Genomic DNA, 24,414 nt, shown 5'->3' with positions numbered 1-24,414 from the left:
GAAATCAAAGTATCAAATGACCCCCCTGTTGTTCTTAAGCCCATATGTAATACTCCTTTCACCAACATTGATAGACCATTACCATAAATTCACAAATCTTTCCTCCAGACGTTGTGACATCTTCTATCCTATCTATATTCATGCATCTACTGCTAATAGAATTACCGATAACGTTAAATTAGATTCTTCCAATTGCTATGAAGATGTAGGGGCACTGTACCAGTAAAAGAGTTGAAAAGCGAGCAAAGACTGAGAGACGCATAGACAGTCCAGAATTAGGTAACAATGTAATATTTGGTTGAAACAACTGGCTAAGAGCTGTGTTGCCTGGATACAAAAACAAAATCAAATTCGGCCAATCAGTTTAAATTATTTTCAAAGATTCAAACTTTTTCAATCAAGTTTGAATTTAGTATTTTGACAATATTAAAACCAATGAAAAGATCCAATGTTTTAGGGTATAAATATCAGACATTTTGAACAGTTAGCCAGAGCGGCAAAGAGAATTGCCAAAAAACCAACAGATGTTGGCTGTTAGTGAGAGCTCTCTGAGAGGTACCTGTCTGGAGAAGGAGTTCACACAGAAAAAACATTGAAGCCGACCTGGAGATAGAATCTACAGAGGAAACTCTACAGAGGAAACTCGGCAAAGCTAACTGGTATTGAAACTTTTTCTTGTAAATTATTATCAGGAGTTTTATTGGACTGGTATTATAGAGTGGGAGGTAAAAGATAGGTTTAAGAGAAAGGAGCTGTAAATAGTTGTTAGTTAATTATTCTTTGTTAGACTTTTTAAAAATGTTATTTTTTACTTTTGGGATAGTTGCCTCTCGAATTTTAATTTAAATTAGCAGAGGTTTTTACACCATGTCATAACAGTTTGGGTGCTCGTCGCTGGGATTTGGACAGTTTGGGTCTCAAATTCGTGATTTGAACAGGTTTAGACAGATCCAGTCTGTGATTTGGACAGATTTGAATAAATATGCGGTATGAAAAAGCCCAGCAGGTTTAAACACTTGCAGGTTAGTGTCACAGATCTTTAAATAAAACATAGGTGAGATAATTTGTTTAATTTTGGTGACTTGTGGTTAAATTAAAAATGAGAGAAATGGCTCGGAAAATTGCTACAGAGGTTCTGGGATTTAAAGATGATTCTCAAATTTGCCTGGAAAGTTTAGAAGGAAAGAAAAAGGCCATACTTTAAAATTCGCAAATAAGTTAGATTTGGGTTTAACCAAGGACAAAAGTAATGCTGAAATTGTAAGGGAATTACTCAAATGCATAGGTGTATCAGAGAAACAGACAAGTGAAGTAGAAAACTTAAATTACAATTGAGGAAAATTGAGTTAGAGGATAAACAAAGGGAGAAAGAAAGAGAAAGAGAGAGAGAAGGAAGAGAGAGAGAGGATAAAGAGAAAGGGAGAAGGTTCTCAGCTGAGCAAAGAGAGAGAAAGAAGAAAGAGAGAAACAAAAAGAGAGAGAATTTGAACTTGAGGAGTTGTGACTTAGTCAGCAAAATCAAGTTAACAGGATGGACATTAAAACAGAAGGTATTGATATACACAAATATGTCAAAATTGCCACATTTTGATGAGAAAGATGTTGAAGTTTTCTTTATTTCATTTGAAAAATTGGCTTGGCAGATGGAGTGGTCCGAGGATTTATGGGTAATTCTAGTTCAGACTAAATTGGTAGAGCGAGTGAGGTATTTGCCATGCTGTCAGATGAGGGGTCAAAAGTTTATGAAGAGATTAAACAGGCTATTTTAAGTGCTTATGAATTGGTACCAGAAGCATATAAACAGTGTTTCAGAAACATAAAGAAGGAACCAGATCAGACTTATGTTGAGTTCGAAAGAATTAAACATAGTCATTTTGATAGATGGGTGCGGGCCTTAAAGATAGATAAGACCTTTGAGGCTCTCCAATAGATTATTCTGCTGGAGGTGTTTATAAACTCACTTCCAGAGATGGTAAGAATTCATGTGGAGGACCAGAAAGTTCAAGAAGTGAGAAGGGCAACAGAATTAGCAGATGAATATGTGTTGGTGCAGAAGACGAGCTTCCGGCCAGAACTTCATCTGTGAGGGATGGAAGTTGGGAGAAGGGGAAATTTGACACTACAAAACAAAGAGTAGGGAACCCTGGTGAGAGTTTACCACAGGTTGAAGAAGTGCAAGAGGATGGATAGGAGTTGAAAGGCCTCAGGTGTTTTCACTGTCATGGAGTGGGACACAGAAAATTACAGTGCCGGTAGTTTCAGAAGGGCACTGGGAAAAGGTATTTTCACTGGCAGAAGGCAGGACATATAAATTCCCAGTGATGGTCATTAATGAAAGGTACTGTGGGAAAAGATGTGGTAAAAGAAGCTAAGCCAGTGGCATTAGTGAAGGTAGTAAAGGAACACAGGGAAAGTGTGCAAACTCCGCACAGTCAGTCGCCCGAGGCTCTCTTTCTGATCTATTACTCGTGAGTGTGGTAATTTGTGGGATGGATGACAGAAATTTAGCATTCCCTACGTAAGATCAGGTTGCAGTGCCAACTGAAGACCAGGGAAGTTACAGTGGGAGTGATTGACAGTTCCAGGAATTCAGTTTGTTCTTGGGAATGATTTGGCAGGTCCAAGGCGGAAGTGACACCACTTGTTGTGGAGAAGCCTAGGAAGACCAAGAAACTGAGGAGTTAAAACAGAAATATCCTGGTATTTTCCCAGACTATGTAGTAACCAGATCCTACTATCATAAGTCACAGCACGAAATAAAAAATAACGAGAAGGATGAAGGAATCAAGGTTCAATTAGCTGACACTCTGTTTGACGCAGTGGTGCAGGAAAAACCTGAACAGGCAGAGGGTCAGACAGAGGTGTTTAGTCCTGAAAGGCTTAGAGACTTGCAACCACAACATAAAATGATAAAAGATATGCACTTAAATGCGTACCCAGAAAAGGAGGCAGAGAATATTTCTGAGGGTTATTATCTGAAAGATGGAATGCTAAGATGAAAATGGAGAGCACGGCAGGTTTGTGCAGAGGAGAAATGGGCTGAAATGCATCAGATTGTGTTGCCGGTAGCATATAGACAGGCTGTGCTATGGGTAGCACATGAACTACCTATTGGAGGTCACCTAGGTGCATGAAGTATTCAGGCTAAGGTACATTTTTATTGGCCTGGAATGCACAAGGATGTGGTTAACTTTTGCCATACATGTCATACATGCCAAATGGTAGGTAAGCCACAGGCAGTAATAAAACCAGCACCTTTGTTGCCAATTCCCGTATTTGAAGAACCTTTTACGCGGGTTATAATTGAGTGTAGGTCTCCTCCTCAAAACTAAAAGTGGGAACCAGTACTTGTTAACCAGAATGGACGGATCTACTAAATCTCCAGAGGCAATTCCATTACGGAGTATAAAGGCAAAAAAGGGTAGTAGAGGAGTTAGTAGCTTTCTTCACATGGTATGGGCTACTCAGAGAGATTCAGTCAGACCAAGAGTCACATTTTACTGTTTAAGAAGGTTATGAATAGTTTAGGTTTACAGCATTTTAAATCTAGTGTGTATCATCCTGAATCCTAGGGAACTTCAGAAAGGCGGCATCAGACCTTGAAGACCATGTTGAAAGCTTACTGTCAGGATTACCCAAATGATTGGGATAGAGGTATCTCATTTGTATTGTTTGCCATTACAGATGCCCCAAACAAATCTATTCAGTTCACTCCCTTCAAGTTAATATTTGGGCATGAAGTGAGAGACCCTTTGAAATTAATTAAAGAAAAATTGACAGGACCAAAGTCGGAGATCTCACACTTAGATTATGCATTGGAGGTGAGGGAGAGATTACATTGAGTAGGTGAGTTAGCTAAACAGCACCTAAAGAGGACACAGTATAGAATGAAGCAGGTGGCAAATAAAAACTCGGAGACTTGGACGTTTTCCTGAAGAGATGATGTGTTAGTACTGTTACCAGTGATAGGGAATCCCTTCAAAGCTAGGTTTAGTTGTCCCTATCAAATTGAGAAAAAGTTGAGTCAGGTGAACTATCTTGTAAAGATGCCAGATAGAAAGAAAATGTATTGGGTTTGTCTTATGAACATTTTGAAATCGTATTATACTATAGCAAAGGAACTGGAGAAACAGGTGCTAGTTACTGCCCTTGCAGGGTGAGGAATCAAATCCAGATGATGTGAATTTTGATGTGCCTCAAAACAGATTAAAAAATGAAGATGTCCTTGAGGAGTGGGATAGGCTAGTAAACTATCTGTCTCACATAGTGGAAAGATTTTTTTCTGCTGTATAAGGACCTACATAAGAATCAAATGGGGAGGGCTAATGGAATTGTACATGAGGTAGATGTAGGGAATATTGCTCTGATAAAACAACATCCCTATTGGCGTAATCCTCTCAAAACCAGACAGGTTCAGATGGAGGTGAAGGCCAAGCTCGACGAGGACATCATTGAACCGAGCCAGATCACGTGGAGATTGCTGACCATCTTAATTCCCAAACCGGAAGGGACTCAACCGTTTTGAGTGGATTATCGTAAGGTCAATGCCTTTGCAAAATCGGACTCATATCCAATTCCTCGATTGGAGGACTGTATCGAGAAAGTTGAACAAACCAGTTACATCACCAAGTTGGATTTAATGCATGGTTACTGGCAGGTTCCTTTATCAGAGACTGTGAATGAAATTTCTGTGTTTGTAACCCCAAATGGTCTATATCAATTAAAGTGATGCCCTTTGGAATGAAGAATGCACATGCCACATCCCAAAGACTCATGAACAGAGATGCAGCTGGGCGAACAAACTGTGCCGTCTATTTGGACGATGTAGTGATTTTTAGTAAGTCCTGGAAAGATCACATGGTACAATTGGCAGAGCTCTTTGAATAACTATGAGAAACAAAACTCGTAATAAACTTGAACAAAATTGAATTTGTGAAAGGAAAGTTGACATTACAATCATAGAGATGTACAGCATGGACCCTTCGGTCCAACCCATCCATGCTGACCAGATATCCCAACCCAATCGAGTCCCACCTGCCAGCACCTGGCCCATATCCCTCCAAACCCTTCCTATTCATATACCCATCCAAATGCCTCTTAAATGTTGCAATTGTACCAGCCTCCACCACTTTGTCTGGCAGCTCTTTCCATATATGCACCACCCTCAGTGTGAAAGGGTTGACCCTTAGGTCTCTTTTATATCTTTCCCCTCTCACCCTAAACCTATCCCCTCTAGTTCTGGACTCCCCGACCCCAGGGAAAAGACTTTGTCTATTTATCCTATATATGCCCCTCATAATTTTGTAAGCCTCTATTAGGTTATCCCTCAGCCTTTGATGCTCCAGGGAAAACAGCCCCAGCCTGTTCAGCCTCTCCCTGTAGCTCAGATCCTCCAACCCTGGCAACATCCTTGTAAATCTTTCTTGCGATATAACATCAGTCATGGAAGGTTGACCCCATGGAAGGCAAAGACAAAGGCCATCAAGAAAGTTCCATAACCAACCTTGAAAAAAGAAGTGGTTTGATTCTTAGGACGAAATGGGTTCTATTGGAAGTTTCTTCCAAACTTCAGCAATGTAGTGGCACCGTTAACCGATTTGCTGAAGAATAACACAAACTTTTGGCGGACAGAACAATTCGATCATTCAGTCACAGGAGGGTGCTGGCAGACAGCAAGCTGGTTTGAAGTGTGTCTACTTCAATGCCAAGAGTATCCAGAATAAGGTAGGTGAGCTTGCAGCCTGGATAGGTACCTGGGACTTCGATGTTGTGGCCATTTCGGAGACATGGTCAGGAATGGATGTTGCAGGTTTCAGGGTTTAGATCTTTCATTAAGATCAGGGAAGGTGGTAAAAGAGGGGGAGGTGTGGCTTTGTTAGTCAAGGACAGTATAACAGTGGCTGAAAGAACTTTTGACAAGGACTCATCTACTGAGGTGGTATGGGCTGAGGTTAGAAACAGGAGAGGAGAGGTCACACTTCTGGGGATATTTTATAGGCCTCTGCAAAGTTCCAGGGATGTGGAGGAGAGGATTGGAAAATTAAATCGGAGCAGGAGTGAAAGAAACAGAGTGGTCCTTATCGGGGACTTTATCTTCCCCAACATTCACTGAAAATGCTATAACTTTAGTATGTCAGATTGATCAGTTTTTGTCCAATGTGTACAGTAGGGTTTCCTGACACATCATGTTGAAGAGCTGACAAGAGGGGAGGCCACACTGGATCTGGTGCTTGGTAATAGACCAGGCCAGGTGTTTGATTTAGTGACAGGTGAACACTTTGGAGAGAGTGACAATAATTCGGTTTTGTTTAGTTTAGCGATGGAAAGGGATAGGTACATGCCACAGGGCAAGAGTTGTAGATGGGGGAAGCACAATTATAATGCAATTAGGTAAGACTTAGGAGACATAGAATGGGGGAGCAAAATGCAGGGGATAGGGACAATCAAAATGTAGAATTGGGTCTAAGGATCAGATATTGCGTGTCTTTGATAGGTATGTCCCTGTCAGGCAGGGAGGAAGTGATAAGGTAAGGGAATTGTGGTTTACTAAAGAAATTGCACCTCTTGTTAAGCGGAAGAGGGAGGCTTATGTGACGTTGAGGCGAGATGGTTCAGATGAGACAATGGAGAGTTACAAAGTAGCGAGGAAGGATTAAAAGAGAGTTAAGAAGAGCAAGGAGGGGACATGAGCAGTCTTTAGCAGGTATAATAAAGGAGAACCCTAAAGTTTTCTATAGATATGTGAGGAATAAAAGGATGACTAGCGTAGGAATAGGGCCAGTCAAATATAGAAGTAGGAAGTTGTATGGGGACCCTGTGGAGATTGGGGAGGTGCTAAACGAATATTTCTCATTTATTTTCACTCAGGAAAAGGAGAATTTTGTAGAGAAGACTGAGATACAGGCTATTTGACTTGAAAGGATTGAGGTTAATAAGGAGGAGGTGTTATCAATTCTAGAAGGAGTGAAAGTAGGTAAGTCCCCTGGGCCGGATGGGATTTTTCTGAGAATTTTCTGGGAAGCTAGGGAGGAGATAGTGAGCTTTTGGCCTTGATCTTTGGGTCGTCATTGTCTACAGGTTTAGTACCAGAGGACTGGAGGATTGAATATTTTGTGCCCTTGTTCAAGAAGGGAAGTAGAGATGACCCAGGTAATTATAGACCAGTGAGCCTTACGTCTGTTGTAGGAAAAGTTTTGGAAAGGATTGTGAAAGATAGGATTTATAATCATCTAGCAAGCAACAATTTGATTGGGAATAGTCAACATGGATTTGTCAAGGGCAGGTCATATCTCTCAAACCTCATTGAGTTTTTTGAGAAGGTGACCAAGCATGTGGATGAGGGTAAGGCAGTTGACGTGGTATACATGGATGCAAATGTGTTGCTGGTCAAAGCACAGCAGGCCAGGCAGCATCTCAGGAATAGAGAATTCGACGTTTCGAGCATAAGCCCTTCATCATGAAGGGCTTATGCTCGAAATGTCGAATTCTCTATTCCTGAGATGCTGCCTGGCCTGCTGTGCTTTGACCAGCAACACATTTGCAGCTGTGATCTCCAGCATCTGCAGACCTCATTTTTTACTCGTGGTATACATGGACTTCAGTAAAGACTTTGATATAGTTCCACATGGTAGGCTGTTGGAGAAAGTGCAGAGGCATGGGATTGAAGGTGATTTAGCAGTTTGAATTAGAAACTGGCTTTCTGTAAGAAGGCAGCGAGTGGTGGTTGATGGAAAATATTCAGCCTATTATAGAGGTTACTAGCGGTGTGCCACAAGGATATGTTTTGGGACCATTGCTGTTTGTCATTTTTATAAGCAACTTGGACACAAGCATAGATGGATGGGTTAGTAAGTTTACAGATGACACTAAAGTCGGTGGAGTGGTGAACAGTGTGGAAAAAATGTTGCAGGAAGACTTGGATAAACTGCAGAATTGGGCTCAAAGGTGGCAAATGGAGTTCAATGCAGCTAAATGTGAGGTGATTCACTTTGGGAAGAATAACAGGAAGGCAGTGTACTGGGTCAATGGAAAGATTCTTGGTAGTGTAGATGTGCAGAGAGATCTTGGTGCCCATGTACATAGATCCCTGAAAGTTGCCACCCAGGTTGATAGTGCTGTTAAGAAGGCATACAGTGTGTTAGGTTTTATTGGTAGAGGGATTGAGTTCTGGAGCCGTGATGTCACACTGCAACTATACAAAATGCTAGTGCAGCCACACTTGGAATATTGTGTAAAGTTCTGATCACCCCATTATAGGATGGATGTTGAAGCATTGGAAAAGGTGCAGAGGAGTTTACCAGGATGCTGCCTGGTCTGGAGGGAAGGTCTTATGAGGAAAGGCTGGGGGAATTGGGTATGTTCTCATTAGAGAGAAGAAGGCTGAGAGGGGATTTGATAGGGACATACAAGATGAACAGAGGATTAGACAAGGTGGACAGTGAGAGTCCTTTTCCTAGGATGATGACGTCTGCTTGTATGAAGGGGCATGGCTGCAAATTGAGGGGTGATAGATTTAAGACAGATGTCAGAGGCAGGTTCTTTACTCAGAGAGTGGTAAGGGCGTGGAATGCCCTACCTGGCAATGTAGTTAACTCACCCACATTAAGGGCATTTAAACAGTCCTTGGATAAGCATATGGATGATGATGGGAACGTGTAGGGGGGTGGGATTAGATTAGTTCACAGGTCGGTGCAACATCGAGGTCCGAATAGCCTGTTCTGCATTGTATTGTTCTACATTCTGTTTGAAAGCAATATTAACCATCACACCAGGTTTAGCTGCACCAAACTTTTCAAAACCTTTAAAGTTGTCTTCAGTGCTAGTGACATTGAAATTGGAGCTGTACACCTACAGGAAGATGAGGATGGGATTGAACTGCCAGTTGATTACTTTTTCAAAGAAACTCAACATCCTCCATGATTGAAAAAGAATTATTGAGATTGGTACTGGCCTTACAACATTGTAATGTGTGTGTCATGAACAATGTGTTAGAGACGGTTGTGTACACGGATCACAATCCACTTACATTCTTAGAATGCTTTGAAGACAAGAACATGAGACTATTTCACCGGAGTCTTATGTTACATACTTTTAATTTACATATTGTACATCTTGTGGTTCATAAGAATATAATTGCAGACGTGTTATCGCGGATTTAACTAATAAAGTATAGATAACATACATCAATGTTATATATAGTTGGGAAGAAGTTAATATGAACTTAGATTAAAGTCATATATATGTCATGATATTGTCATTAAGGATTGGAGAAAAAAAATTGAAGTAATCTTTTCATTATAATGGTTCATTTTTTCTTAAGGGGGGGGACGATTTATGAAGATGTAGGGGCACTGTACCTTTAAGAGAGTTGAAAAGCTAGTAAAGATTTAGAGAAGCACAGAGAGTCCGGAACAAGGTAACAATGTAATATTTGGTTGAAACAACTGGAGTAAAAAGTGAGGTCTGCAGATGCTGGAGATGAGAGCTGAAAATGTGTTGCCGGTTAAAGCACAGCAGGTCAGGCAACATCCAAGGAACAGGAAATTCGATGCTTCGGGCCAGAGCCCTTCATCAGGAATGGCTAAGAGATGTGTTGTCTGGATACAAAAAAAAATCAAATTTGGCCAATCAGTTTAAATTATTTCTAAAGATTCAAACTTTTTCAATCAAGTTTGAATTTAGTATTTTGACAATATTAAAACCAATGAAAAGATTCGATGTTTTAGGGTATAAATATCACACATTTTGAACAGTTAGCCAGAGCGGCAAAGAGATTTGCCAAAAAACCAACAGGTGTTGGCTGTTAGTGAGAGCTCTCTGAGAGGTACCTGCCTGGAGAAGGAGTTCACACAGAAAAAAACGTTGAAACTGACCTGGAGATAGAATCTATAGAGGAAACTCTACAGAGGAAACTCGGCAAAGCTGAATGGGTTTGAAACATGATTTTTTTTTATAAATCATTATTGGGAATTTTATTGGACTGGTGTTGTAGAGTGGGAGGTAAAAGATAGGTTTAAGAGAAAGGAGCTGTAAATAATTGTTAGTTAATTATTCTCTGTTAGACTTTTGAAAATTTGTTAATTTTTACTTTAAATAGTGACTTTTGGGATAGTTCTTTCCCTCTTGAGTTTTAACAGATTACAGCACAGGGTGAATTTTTCTGTGTGACTGGTTTAAATTAGCAGAGGGTTTAGCCTGTGTCATAACACAGTGCTCAGTTTAATAAGTGCTTCACTTAGGTCTACTTCAAAACACAGAATAGTTGTGGAATGGAAGGAGGCCACTTGGCCAGCTCACTGCAAGAACAATTTAACAAGTCCCATAGAACATAGAACAATACAACACAGAAAAGGCCCTTCGGTCTTCGATGTTGCACCTACCTGTGAACTATTCTCAGCTCATCCCCCTACACTATCCTATCATCAACCATGTGCTTATCTAAGGATTGTTTAAATCTCCCTAATGTGGCTGAGTTAACTACATTGGCAGGTAGGGCATCCCACACACTTATCACTCCCTGAGTAAAGGACCTGCCTCTGACATCTGTCTTAAATCTATCATCCCTCAATTTGTAGTTAAGCCCCCTCGTACACGCTGATGTCATCATCCTAGGAAAAAGACTTTCACTGTCTAACCTATCTAATCCTCTGATCATCTTGTATGTCTCTATCAAATCCCATCTTAGCCTTCTTCTTGCCAATGAGAACAAGTTCAAACCTCTCAACCTTTGCTCATAAGACCTTCCCTCCAGACCAGGCAACATCCTGGTCAATCTCCTCTGCACCTTTTCCAATGCTTCCACATCCTTCCTGAAATATGGGGACCAGAACTGTACACAATATTCCAAGTGTGACCGCACCAGTGTTTTGTATAGGTGCAGACCTTTGCCCATAGACTTGTGATTTCTTATCCAGAACTTTCTTTCTTCCATTAACTTGGATAGAACATTAGATGCACAATATCTCTTATTAAAGTTATAAGCCTTAAAATAAAAACAGAAAGTGTTGGAGAAACTTTGCAGGATCTGTCTGATATGACTCTTCTTGTGTTCCAAAGTAGAGCCTCAATGGTCATACTGAATAAACATTTGATCATAATCCATTCAGAAAAATAATAATTGAGAATCAGGTAGGACCTGCCAGTAACCATGAATAAATACACCTCAGACATTCTACTGGTCTGGAAGGGAACTGAGTTGAGATAAGGCAGATATCAAGAAATTACCCTTGTATGGATCTCAGCATTCCTGGTCCACAGTCTTGTACATTTTGGGATACTCTTGTTACTTTGGTGAAATTTCTCCAAGTTGTGTGCCCAATAGGAGACCAGAACAACAATTTCTCATCATGTACCGGCAAAACCATCCACAAAAAGAAAATACTTCCTGCCCTCAATTTAAATTTAGAACTCACAGCTTTTCTAGTCAGTTTACTTGGTTTCAAATCATCCTTCCACAATGAGAAACTTTCTTGAGCTTCCTCAGCCTGACACTGACTCCCACTGTGATCCCCACCTTTCCCTGGAGAGGGCCTGCTACAAACTGCTTGACATTTGTTTATTTGAGCAATCTCTTCCAACCTGTTCTTAGATTATTAAATATTTTTCACCACTTGTTTTTCACTTTTCTACCTCTTGGTCACCAGGGCATGACCTTTGATTGGGAGTGCACAATTTTTTAGTTAAAGTTGTCTTTCTGGGGAACCGGATTTTTTAGTGCTGCCGAATGTGCCACTAAATCAATTTTGTGGCCCTCTTTACTTCACCAGTTCCCCGACTTACTGCATCGAAAGTTTCTTCACAGAGTACCATTTCTTTGTAAGTTGATGTTTTCATTCTCTCTGGCTCCTTCTAGACTGTGAAGCAGTTTTGGTGTTCACCCATTCATCTCTTTTCGGATTCTGCCAATTCTGGCATCATAATTTCAGATTTGATTTTCATGTTCATGGTGCTTGAATGTGAAGTTTTCTGGGGTCCTTTGCAGTTGTCACTGTTTTGTTTTTATTTATTCATTTTTTTTACCAGGATGTGAACTTTGCTGGTTGGCTCAGTATTTATTGTCTGTCCCTGTTTGCCCTTGAGAAGGCAGGGGTGAACTGCCTTCTTGAACTGCTGCTGTCTGTGTGCTGTGCTTTGACCTACGATGCTATTAAGGTGGGAATTCCAGGATTTTGACTCAGCGACAGTGAAGGAATGGTGATATATTTCCAAGTCGGGATGGTGAGTGGCTTGGAGGGGAACTTGAAGGGGGTGGTGTTCCCATGTATCTGATACCTTTGTCCTTCTACATTGAGGTGGTCATGGCTTTGGAAGGTGCTGTCTGAGGGTCTTTGGTGAATTTCTGCATTGCATCCTGTAGTTGGTACACACTGCTGCATTGAATATTGATGGTGGAGTGAGTGAATGCTTGTGGATGCAGTGCCAATCAAGCAGGCTGCTTTGTCCTGGTTGGTGTTGAGCTTGAATGTTGTTGGGGCTGCACTCATCCTCTCAAGCGGGGAGTATTCCATTACGCTCCTGACTTGTGCCTTGCAGATGGTAGACAGGCTTTTGAGAGTCAGGAAGTGAATTACTCACCACAGTATTCCTAGCCTCTGGCCTGCCTTTGGAGCCATTGCATTTATATGGTGAGCCTAGTAAAGTTTCTGCTCAATGATAGCTCCCAGGATGTTCATAGTCGGGGATTCAATGATAATAACACCATTGAATGTCAAGGTGTGGTGGTTAGTTGGTCTCTTGTTAGTGATGGTTATAGCCTGGCACTTGCCACTTGTCAACCCAAACCTGGATATTTTTCGGATCTTGCTGCATTTGAACATAGACTGCTTCTGAGGAGCCGCGAATGGCACTGAACATTGTGCAATCATCCCCACTTCTGACCTTATGCTAGAGCGAAGACCATTGATGAAGCAGATGAAGATGGTTGGGCCTGGGACACTACTCTGAGGAATTCCTGCAGAGATGTCCTGGAGCTGAGATGACCGACCTCCAACAACCACAACCATATTCCTTTGTGCCAGATGTAACATCAACCAACGGAGAGTTTACTGCCGATCCCCATTGATTCCAGTTTTGCTAGGGTTCTTTGATGCCACACTCGGTCAAATGCAGCCTTGATATCAAGGGCTGTAACTCTCACCTCCCCTCTGGAATTCAGCTCTTTTGTCCATGTTTGAACCAAGGCTGTAATGAGGTCTGGACCTGAGTGGCCCTGGCCAAACCCAAACTGGGTGTTATTGAGCAGGTTATCGCTGAGTAGCTGCTATTTGATAGCACTGTTGATGACACCAATCATCACTTTATTGATGATTGAGAGTAGACTGATGGGCCAGTAATTGGCCAGGTTGGATTTGTCCTGTTTTTTGTGTCTAGGACATACGAGGTCAATTTTCCACAGTGTTGTAACTGTTCTGAAACAACTTGTCTACGGGAGCAAAGCAAGTTCTGAAGCACAAGTCATCAGTAAAATTCACTGTAGGGATTCTATATAGGGTAGGGGAATCGGTCTGAGTGGGTTACTCTTTGGAGGGTCTGTGTGGACTTCCTGGCCTGTTTCCACACTGTCGGGATTCTATGATTCTATTGCTGGAATGTTGTCAGAGCCCTAAGTCTTTGCAGTTATCCAATGTCTCGAACCATTTCTCAATATCGCATGGAGTGAATTGAATTGGCTGAAAACTGGTATGCTGGGAACGACTGGAGGATGCTGAGGTGGATCATTCATCTGGAACATCTGATTGAAGATTGCTGTGAATGCTTCAGCCTTATCTTTTGCATTAAAATTTACTATTTTACCTTTGTCTTCCTGAAGCCTTAGTGTCCTGTCATGAGAATTGTGTGACAACTCACAAAATTTTGTTGCGATCCCTAATGAATTACTGCCCTTTCTTTATCAGCTAGTATTTGAGGTGGTTTCTATTTCCTCATTAATGTCTTGTATTCAAGTAATAACACTCAGGTATTGTTTCTGATTCAATCTCAGAGTAGGCTTTTTGCTATAACGCTTGCAATTCAAAATCTGTTGCATTTCTATTGAAGAAGATGGGCTAAGTTAATCAGCAGCATTCTGTTGCTTATGTCCTTTTTATTTAAATTTTCAACAATTGCATCCAATGACAGAATTGTCCAATCATCTTCCTGCTTCATACACTGGCTTTCTCCCCATTTCATTGTGTGGGCTGAGATCTAGTTATAATACAGTCTGAAAATAATCCAGATATACTTCTAACTCGTTAGTTCCCTTTTTCTCCATTGTCTGTTCTGCTAACCTTGCCAGGTAAATTGCCAAAATAAAGCCAATTTCTTCCATCAGAATTCATTTCATTATTCCCACTACAATGCCTCAATTTTCCAAGTCCCTCTTTAATCCAACTCTGTGAAATGAGACTAGTTTGCAATCTCCAATTAATACTTTCTCCTTCATTAATCACTCTTTAAAATAAGTAGCATCAGCCAGCATCAGTGACTGACTTGCTCCAGTGTCTCTAAATGTCTTTATTGGTTTAACCCTTTGATTTGAAGCATAAAGAAATATCTCCCCTTTTGAGATAAAATGCTCAGAACTTCCAGTAGTCTGATTCTCTCAGTTCCCAGCATACCAGTTTTCAGCCAATTCAAAAAAAATGATTTTTCATGATTGTCCCTTCTTATTGTCTTGCAAGGAAACATGTTCTGTATGTACTCCCATTACAGATTGAATGCCCACTTCCTTTCCTGATGCCTCCTTTTCAGAAGGTTCCTTAGACATTCATCTTGTTGCAATCATTCTCACGTTTAACTTCTAACAATTGGCTGCTGAATGTCCAGTCTTATTACAATGCAGGCACGTTACTTCCTATATATCAGTTGTTGGTGATAACATAGAACATGGAACATTACAGCTCTATACATGCCCTTTGACCCTCGATGTTGTGTCAGCCTGTGGAACCAATCTCAAACCTACCTATCCTACACTATTCCATTTTCACCCATATGTTTATCCAATCACCATTTAAATACCTGTAAAGTTGGTGAGTCTACTCCTGTTGCAGGCAGTGCATTCCACTCCCCTCTACTCTCTGAGTAAAGGATCTACCTCTAATATCTGTCCCAGATCTATCACCCCTCAATTTAAAGTTATATCCCTTTGTGCTAGCTATCACCATCTGAGGAAAAAGGGTCTCACTGTCCAATGTATCTAAACCTCTGATTATCTTATATATCTCAATTAAGTCACCTCTCAAACTTCTTCTCTCTATCAAAAACAGCCTCAAGTCCCTCAGTATTTTGTCATAAGACCTTCCCTCCATATCAGGCAACATCCTAGTAGATCTCCTCTGAATCCTTGCCAAAGCTTCCACTTCCTTCCTGTAATGTAATGACCAGAACTGTACACCATACTCCGAGTGTGGCTGCACCAGAGGTTTGTACACCTGCAGCATGACCTTGTGGCTCCAAAACTCAATCTCTCTACCAATAAAAGCTAACACATCGTATGCCTTCTTAACAACCCTATCAACCTGGGTGGCAACTTTCAGAGATCTATGTACACGGACACTAAGATCTCTCTGTTCCTCTACATTACCAAGAATCTTACCATTATCCCAGTACTCTTTATTCCTGTTACTCCTTCTAAAGTGAATCACCTCTCACTTTCCCACATTAAACTGCATTTGCCACCTCTCAGCCCAGCTCTGCAGCTTATCTATGTTGCTCTGTAACCTGAAACATCCTTCAGCACTATCTACAACTCCACTGGCCTTAGTGCCATCTGCAAATTTACTAACCCATCCTTTTATGCCCTCATCCAGGTCATTTATAAAAATGACAAACAGCAGTGGCTCCAAAACAGATCCTGTGGTACATCACTAGTAACCAAACTCCAGGATGAACATTTCCCATCAATCACCACTCTCTGTCTTCTTTCAGCTAGCCAATTTCTGATCCAAACTGCTAAACCATCCTCAATCCCATGCTTCCATATTTTGTGCAACAGCCTACCATGGGGAACCTTATCAAACACCTTACTGAAATCTATATACACCATATCAACCACTTTACTCTCATCCATGTGTCTGTTCACCTTCTCAAAGAACTCTAAGTTTTGTGAGACACAACCTACCCTAACAAAACTGTGTTGACTGTCCCTAATCAACTTATTCCTCTCTAGATGATTATGAATCCTATCTCTTATAACCTTTTCCAACACTTTACCAATGACTGAAGTAAGGCTCTTTGGTCTATAATTACCAAAGTTGTCTCTACTCTCCTTCTTGAACAAGAGGACAACATTTGCTCTCCTCCAGTCTTCTGGCACTGTTCCTGTAGACAATGACAACATGAAGACCAAAGGCTCTGCAATCTCCTCTCTGGCTTCCAGAGAATCCTAGGATAAATCCCGTCTGGCCCAGAGGACTTACCTATTTTCACACTTTCCAGAATTGTTAATACCTTCTCCTTGTGAACCTAATAGTCTGTAATGCAATATTCTCCTCGGTAAGATTGTCTTTTTCCAGTATGAATACGACGAAAAATATTCATTTAGCGCTTCCCCTATTTCCTTGGACTCCATGCAAACTTCCCACTACTATCCTTGATTGGCCCTAATCTTTCTCTAGTCATTCTTTTATTCCTGATAAACCTATAGAAAGCCTTAGGGTTTTCCTTAATGCTATTTGCCAATGACTTATCATGTCCCCTCCTGACTCTTCTTATCTCTCTCTTTAGGCCTTTCCTGGCTAACTCTCAAGTGCCCTAACTGAGCCTTCACATCTCATCCTAACGTAAGTCTTCTTCTTCCTCTTGACAAGAGATTCAACTTCTTTAGTAAAACACAGCTACCTCGCTCAACCACTTCCTCCCTACCTGACAGGTACATACTTATCAAGGACACACAGTAGCTGTTCCTTGAATAAGCTCCACATTTCAATTGTGTCTATCCCCTGCAGTTTCCTTCTGCCTCCAATGCATCCTTAATCTTGCCTAATTGCATTGTAATTGCCTTTCCCCCAGCTATAACTCTTGTCCTGCGGTTTATACCTATCTCTTTCCATTGTTAAAATAAACATAACTGAATTGTTGGTCACTATCACCAAAGTGCTCACCTACCTCCAAATCTAACACCTGGCCAGGTTCATTACCCAGTACCAAATCTAATGTGGCCTCGCCCCTTGTTGGCCTGTCTACATACTGTGTCAGGAAACACTCCTGCGCACATTGGACAAAAACTGACCCATCTAAAGTACTCGAACTGTGGTATTTCCAGTCAATATTTGGAAAGTTAAAGTTTCCATAACAACTATCCTGTTACTCTTGTCCTGTCCAGAATTATCTTTGCTATCCTTTCCCCTATATCTCTGGAAGTATTCAGAGGCCTATAAAAAGTGCCAACAGGGTAACCTTTCCCTTCCTATATCTAACCTCAGCCCATACTACCTCAGTAGACAAGTCCTGAAACGTCCTTTCTGCCACTGTAATACTGTCCTTGACTGGGCAGCACGGTGGCACAGTGGTTAGCACTGCTGTCTCACAGTGCCTGAGACCCGGGTTCAATTCCCGACTCAGGCGACTGACTGTGTGGAGTTTGCATGTTCTCCCCGTGTCTGCGTGGGTTTCCTCCGGGTGCTCCGGTTTCCTCCCACAGTCCAAAGATGTGCGGGTCAGGTGAATTGGTCATGCTAAATTGCCCGTAGTGTTAGGTAAGGGGTAAATGTAGGGGTATGGGTGGGTTGCGCTTCGGCGGCTCGGTGTGGAGTTGTTGGGCTGAAGGGCCTGTTTCCACACTGTAAGTAATCTAATCTAACAATGCCACAACTTCCCCCCCCCCCCTTTTATCTCCTTCCCTGTTCTGACTGGAACATCTAAATCCCGGAACCTGCAACAATCATTCCTGTCCCAGCTCTATCCATGTCTCCAAGATGGCCAAAACATCTAAGTCGGGTATCAACCCATGGTGCAAGTTCACCCACTTTAATCTTTCTCCTTTAACACTTTAACATCCTTCTGTCTGTTTTCCAAAACTGGTATGTCTTCTATCCACAGATACTGTCTTGTTCCAGTTTCCTTGTGGATTTCCATCTTCCAACCTGTAATTGTCTGTGTGAGATATCTTAGGTATCTGCCTGAATAACTGCTCCTTTGATCTTGAATACTTGATGCTCATATAAATGGCTTTTTAAAATAGGAAGAATGCTGCTTCTGAATTCCTTGATAATCATAATTTCCCTTGTATTCTCAAATTTCTTTTCTTAAGAGATCTAAACCACTGATCAAGCAGAATTTCTTTCTCCCTGACAACTTTGACAAATGTCTGATTAGATTTCTCTCTTACAGTCCTAAATTTTAATTGATAAACTTCAGACAAGCTCATAGTGTTATAAATTGCCTCTTTGTCACTTTTGTAACTTATTGATTGTTCTTCTGATAAACTGATGTACACAGTCATAGCTGCACCAGTCCAAGCAGTTACTAATATTAAGGTTCGGCGTTGTTATTTCTGGCTACCTTCTCAAATGAGGTAAAATACCTTTTGACTTCAGCTCAGTAATTTTATTCAATATATGTAGACTCTTAGTTAACTAAATTCATTATTAGATCCAGAATAATCCTTCCGATTATTACCACCTACTTGCTCTGAGGTTTTCCATTACCAACTCATGTTCTTTAATTTTCCTGTATTTTTGGAGTTTAAGTATTTTTAATTCCATTTTGCTTTCCTTTTCAGGATTTCTTAATTCTTTGACCCTTGATTTCTCTCTCTCCTCAATTTCTATCATTCTCTGTTTACCTTCTAATTAAAATCTTTTCAGTTCGAGCTATATTTTAAATAATTCCTGCTATGACATTCCATTTTCAGGCTGTTTTGATTCATTCATGGGATAATGGCATCACTGACGGGGCCAACATTTATTGCCCATCCATAATTGCCCAGAAGGCAGTTAAGAGTCAACCACTTTGCTGTGGGTCTGGAGTCACATGTAGGCCAGACCAGATTAAGACAGCAATTTCCTTTTTGAAATAACTGCACAGAGTGAGTATCCCATCACCAAATCACCCTTATTTATATGTGCACTGTACATGGGCTGTTACCCGCCAGCTCAAAACCAGTCCCTACACTGAGGAGACCTACTGTATCTCTAATTTGTTTTTTTTTGTTTTTTCTTTTTCTTTTTTCTCTTTTCCTTTTCTTAACACACTGATCCAGTTCCCTCAGAGCAATCCTGTTTATATTTTTTCTTTCTTTTCCCTTTGTTACTCTTTTTTTACCCCTACACTACTGCCTATCTGTGGTAGTGCTTATTTTTCCCCAGTGCCCATGTTGTGTGTATGCAGGTGTGAGACACAGTGAAAGACACAAATCTTTATTCAATTTCTACCACCAGGAGGAAAAGAAAAATCCCCAGTTTATTTTTTTTTCTTTTCCCTACACTACTACCCAACTGCGGTAGTGCTTATTTTTTTCCCCAGCAGCCATGTTGTGTGTGTGTGTGTGTGTGTGTGTGCAGGTGTGAGACACAGTGAAAGACACAAGGTGTACAAATCTTTATTCAATTTCCACCACCAGGAGGAAAAGAAAAATCCCCAGTTTATATCTGTCAGCCAGGACTCCCTGACTGGCCCAGCTTAACAACTCCAATCAAGAATCTCATAGTCAAGGAGATCCACCTGGCCATGGTTCCAATCACTACATTTCCCTAAAGAACATTTGTCAACCAAATGGAGAGGCAATGACCTAGTGGCATTTTCACTAGACTATTAATCCAGAAACTCAGCTAGTGTCCGGGGGATCTGAGCTCATAACACAACCATGACAAATAGTAGAACTTGAATTCAATAAGAAAAGAGTCTGGAATGAAGAATCTAATGATGGCCATGAAGCCATTGTCGATTGTCAGGAAAACCATCTGGTTCACTAATTTCCTTTTAGGGAAGGAAACTGCCATCCCTACCTGATCTGGCCTACGTGTGACTCTAGACCCACAGCCATATAGTTGGCTCTCTGGACAATTAGGGGAAGGTAATAAATGCCAGCGATGTCCTCATCCTGTGAGTGAATACAAAAAGGCTTCCACCAATACTGCCAACTGCCCAATAGAAACTAAAAAGCTTCTTTTATCAAGTTAAAGGTATTTTCCCTCAACAAAAGAAGAAAAAATCAATCTCTCACCTTTCTAAATTGAAAAAATAAAGAATCTCTGTTCACTCATAAAAATGTCCCAACCGAAACAAATTCCCATTAGCCTCCCTGAACTATTTCTCTCAGACTGTTCTAAAGAAAATTGCAATGGGTACAGAAATAGCTACAATTAATCTTTAAACTGCTTTCAGATACCCAGAACACCCATATGTCACTACTTCACAATTCAAAATTCCAAAAGAAATTATGTTAAATATATCTATATGAATCACAGACCTTACTGACATCCTCTAAGGATTTTTAAAATTCACTTGTGGGACATCAGTATCCCTAGCCGAATCAACACTTATTGCCCTCCCTAGTTGCTTTTGAAATGTTGGGTGGTGAGTTGCCATCTTGAATTGCTGCATCTGTATGCTGTAGGTGGACCCACAAGGTTGTTAGAGGGGGAACTCAAGGATTCTGACCCAACAACAGTGAAGGAATGGTGATATCTTTCTAGGTCAGGATGCTAAGCGGCTTGGAGAGGAACTTGCAGGTGGTGGTGTTTCAATGTTTCTGCAGTCTCTGTCCTTCTATATCGAATTCTTTATGGTTTTGCAAGGTGCTGTCTCAGCAACCATGGTGAATTACAGATGTGCATTTTGTAGATGGTACATACGGCTGCTACTGTGCGCTGTTGGAGAAAGTGGATTCTTATGAATGGTGTCCAGTCTCTTGAATGTTGTTTGAGCTTCACGTATCCAGACAAGTAGGGAACTATTCCATCACACTCATGACGTATGCCTTATAGATGTGGACAGGCTTTGGAGAGTCAGGAGATGACTCCCCGTGCAAAGTTAGTGGAAAAAAAACGTTAGTATAAAAGTGCTGTCTGAAAGTGTGGTGAAAGCCGATTCAATCATTACTTTCAAAAGGAAATTGGTAGGTACTTAAAAGCAAGAATTGCAGCGCTGTGCAGAAAGCTAACTGATGTGTCTTTCAAAATACTAACACAGGAACAAAGATCAAAGTGGTTTCTAGCATGAAATGATTTTAGAATACCTCATCTTCAACACCTTACTTTAAGAATCAATTGTTAGACCGCTATAAAATTTAAAAAGGATACTCAGAACTTTCTCTGCTTTATTTTTGACCTAATTTAGAGAGGAGTCCTTAACAATTTTTTTTAAATTCCATTTTTGTATTCCTTCACAGGTCATGAGTGTCAATAGTGTTTATTGCCCATACCTAAATACTGATGTGAAGTGCTCGAAACAATCCACTGACTTGCTGGAGCTCTTCAGATGGGAGTTAAGAATCGTCAGATGGGAGTTAAGAATCAACCACATTGCTGGGCTTGTGGAATTATAAGTAAGCATCAATAGGTAAGCACGATAGTTTTCTGTCTGAAAGGAAATTAGTGAAGTGAATGAATTTTTGCAACTGCTTTACAATTTTTGCTTATAACTTAATTTAAATTCCACAACTACTGTGGTGACATTTAAACTGTCAGTTCTAGATTATTAAAAACTGAAAGAACTGCAGATGCTGGAAATCAAAAACAAAAACAGGAATTGCTGGAAAAACTCAGTAGGTCTGGCAGCAGCTGTGGAGAGAAAGCAGAGTTAACCTTTCAGGTCAAGTTCTGAGGAAGGTCATTCCATCCAAAACATTAACTTTGATTTTTCTCCACAGACACTGCCAGACCTGCTGAGCTTTTCCAGCAATTTCTGTTTTTGTTTCCTCTGGAGTATTGTCTGGGTCTCTTGATTCCCAGCCCTCTGTTCCATCAATCCTGTATACCCATACCAATATGAGTAAGATACCTAATGCTATTTGAAGTGGCTGGTCATATGCATTTCAGATGTCCACGAATTGTGTAATAACCTCACAAAATTGAATCTTTGCCTTTATGTGCAGAGTAAAAGGTAAATATGAGGTCCAATATATTGCCATTTTATCATTGTATCCCTACAATTATTTATAATTTCTGCTGTTGTTTTGTCAGCTCTGGGCATCCAGCAGTCTTTTTCTATGGCTTCTTTGACTTCCTTAAGGGCCAAAACATTGGTTCTTTCAACCTCAACTTCATTCTAGGCATGTGCAGACAAAATTGCATCCTTTTTATTGCTTTTTTAAAAACTTCAATCATAAGAATAAAATGAACTCAAGATGTTGCTGTAAATCAATCTCTGTTGCTGTTCCATTGTTAAACAGTATATGCCAGACTAATGGAAGGTAAGACGAAGCATCAAACGTCTGGTTTATGACCTTTAGGCCTCAGTATGAAGAGCTATAAGTCTGGTTTACAACCTTTTACCCTCAATAAACTTCAGTAACTTGGAGTACAATTCCTTGCTATGCCAAGGTTGATGGGATTCCAGGAGCTGTGTAAATGTGTGCAGAACAGCACAGAACATTAGTTAGAATTCACGTAGGAACATATAAGAACTAGAGTAGGCCATTCAGCCCTTTGTGCCTGTTCCACCATTCAATAAGTTCATGGCTGATCAGTAGCCTAACTCCAGATAACTGCTTTTGGCCCATATCCCTTAACACAATTACTTAACAAAAACGTTATCTGTCTCAGATGTAAAATTAACAACTGATCCAGCATCCACTGCCATTTGTGGAAGACACTTCCAAATCTTTACCATCCTTTGTGTGTAAAAGTGCTTTTCAATTTCTTTCCTGAACGGTCTGGCCCTAATTCTCAGACCATGCCCCCTAGTTCTAGAATCCCCAACCAGTGGAAATATTTTATTTGCCCTGTCTTTTCCTGTTAATATCTTGAAGCTTTCAAGCAGATCCCTCCTTGAACATTTAAATTCTAGAGAAAACAGGACTAATTTGTATAATCTCTCTTCCTAATGCCTGAAGTGCAGGTATCATTGTTGTAACCCTCCTCCCAAGGCCAATATATCATTTTTAAAGTGTGATACCCTGATCTCCTCGCAGCACTCCAAATGGAGTCTAACCAGGATTTGATATAACTGCAGCATAACTTCTGCATCTTTATATTCTAGTCCAGTGGATACAAGACTAAATCCCAACTTTTCAATTTCCATTTTCCAAGAAACACTTTGAGCTATTTTGACAAAGTGGTAATGTCGTTTTATAAATTGGATATGATTATTTATTAAAAAGCCACTTTAAGCTGAAAAATACCAGGTCCAGGTTTGCATTATGTCACTATGTAGTGCCATGGTGGATGTAAAATCCAGGAGGAAATTCATTACCCATTTACATCATTTAAAATAGGACATTAAGTAGAAATGTGTGAAAATTTGTTATAGTTTAGCAAGCACTTCATTGCAAATGTAATCATATCTAAAGTTGATATCTAGATATCCAAGATTTTTCCTACATGAGACCTTTAAGCTTAGTAGCAGCTAATTTTGTGCAAAAACCATTTTATTTAAACTGTGACTAAGTGCAGGGAAGTGTTTTCTCAAAGCACTAATACAAATAGAGTTAGCTAAATAAATAAAACAAACCTTTTCATAGGTCATGGAAATGCGTACAGGAATTGTGGGAAACACTCAGCAATCAACCAGAATCTGCTGGAAGAATGAGCAGTTGGAATGTTTCAGGTGAGGATGTCTTATCAGAATGGCCAGATGAAAACATTAACGTATGTCTACTCACAAGCATTGGGAAGAATCATATAGTGGTCTGAAAAACGTGGGCTATGACAAAACATATGGCAAAACCAAGGGTGGACTCCAGCAAGGTCCAAGTCAAAATCATTTCTTCTACACTTCACAAACATGCAAAGTGAGAATCTTGTCAGGCAGCAGGGAGCTGCCATGTTGGGGATAATGCTCATTCAGTTCCTTGTATTTGCCCAACTCACTTTATTAATATTTCAGGTTCTGATTCTTATTAAACTCATCCAATATACCATATGCTGGGAAAGCCCCTGTATTGGAATCAGAGTGGGTACTTGGCAGATTTAACTCACTTCTTGCTCCAAACCACCTCTATATTGGAAACCATCACCAGCATCTCAGAGCATACTCCCTGGGCACTGACCACAAGCATTACATGTTTATGGGCATGGGCATCCAACATGTGCCAACTATAAGAACCCTGACTGCACACCTCTGATCCACCAACAGGCCACTTCTGCATTTTAATGGTGCACCTTGGGCTGCACCGGTAACTCTCACTGTAATGCTGCAGCAAGGATACTGTGGATTCAGGGACACATACCCAGCTCATGGACTGGACCAGGCCTCATTCCTGATGAAGGGCTTATTCCTGAAACATCAACTCTCCTGGTCCTTGGATGCTGCCTGACCTGCTGTGCTTTTCCAGCA

This window comes from Hemiscyllium ocellatum, chromosome 15 (genome assembly GCF_020745735.1).
Source record: "Hemiscyllium ocellatum isolate sHemOce1 chromosome 15, sHemOce1.pat.X.cur, whole genome shotgun sequence".
NCBI lineage: Eukaryota > Metazoa > Chordata > Chondrichthyes > Orectolobiformes > Hemiscylliidae > Hemiscyllium > Hemiscyllium ocellatum.
Note: the sequence above shows the minus strand (reverse complement) of the source record.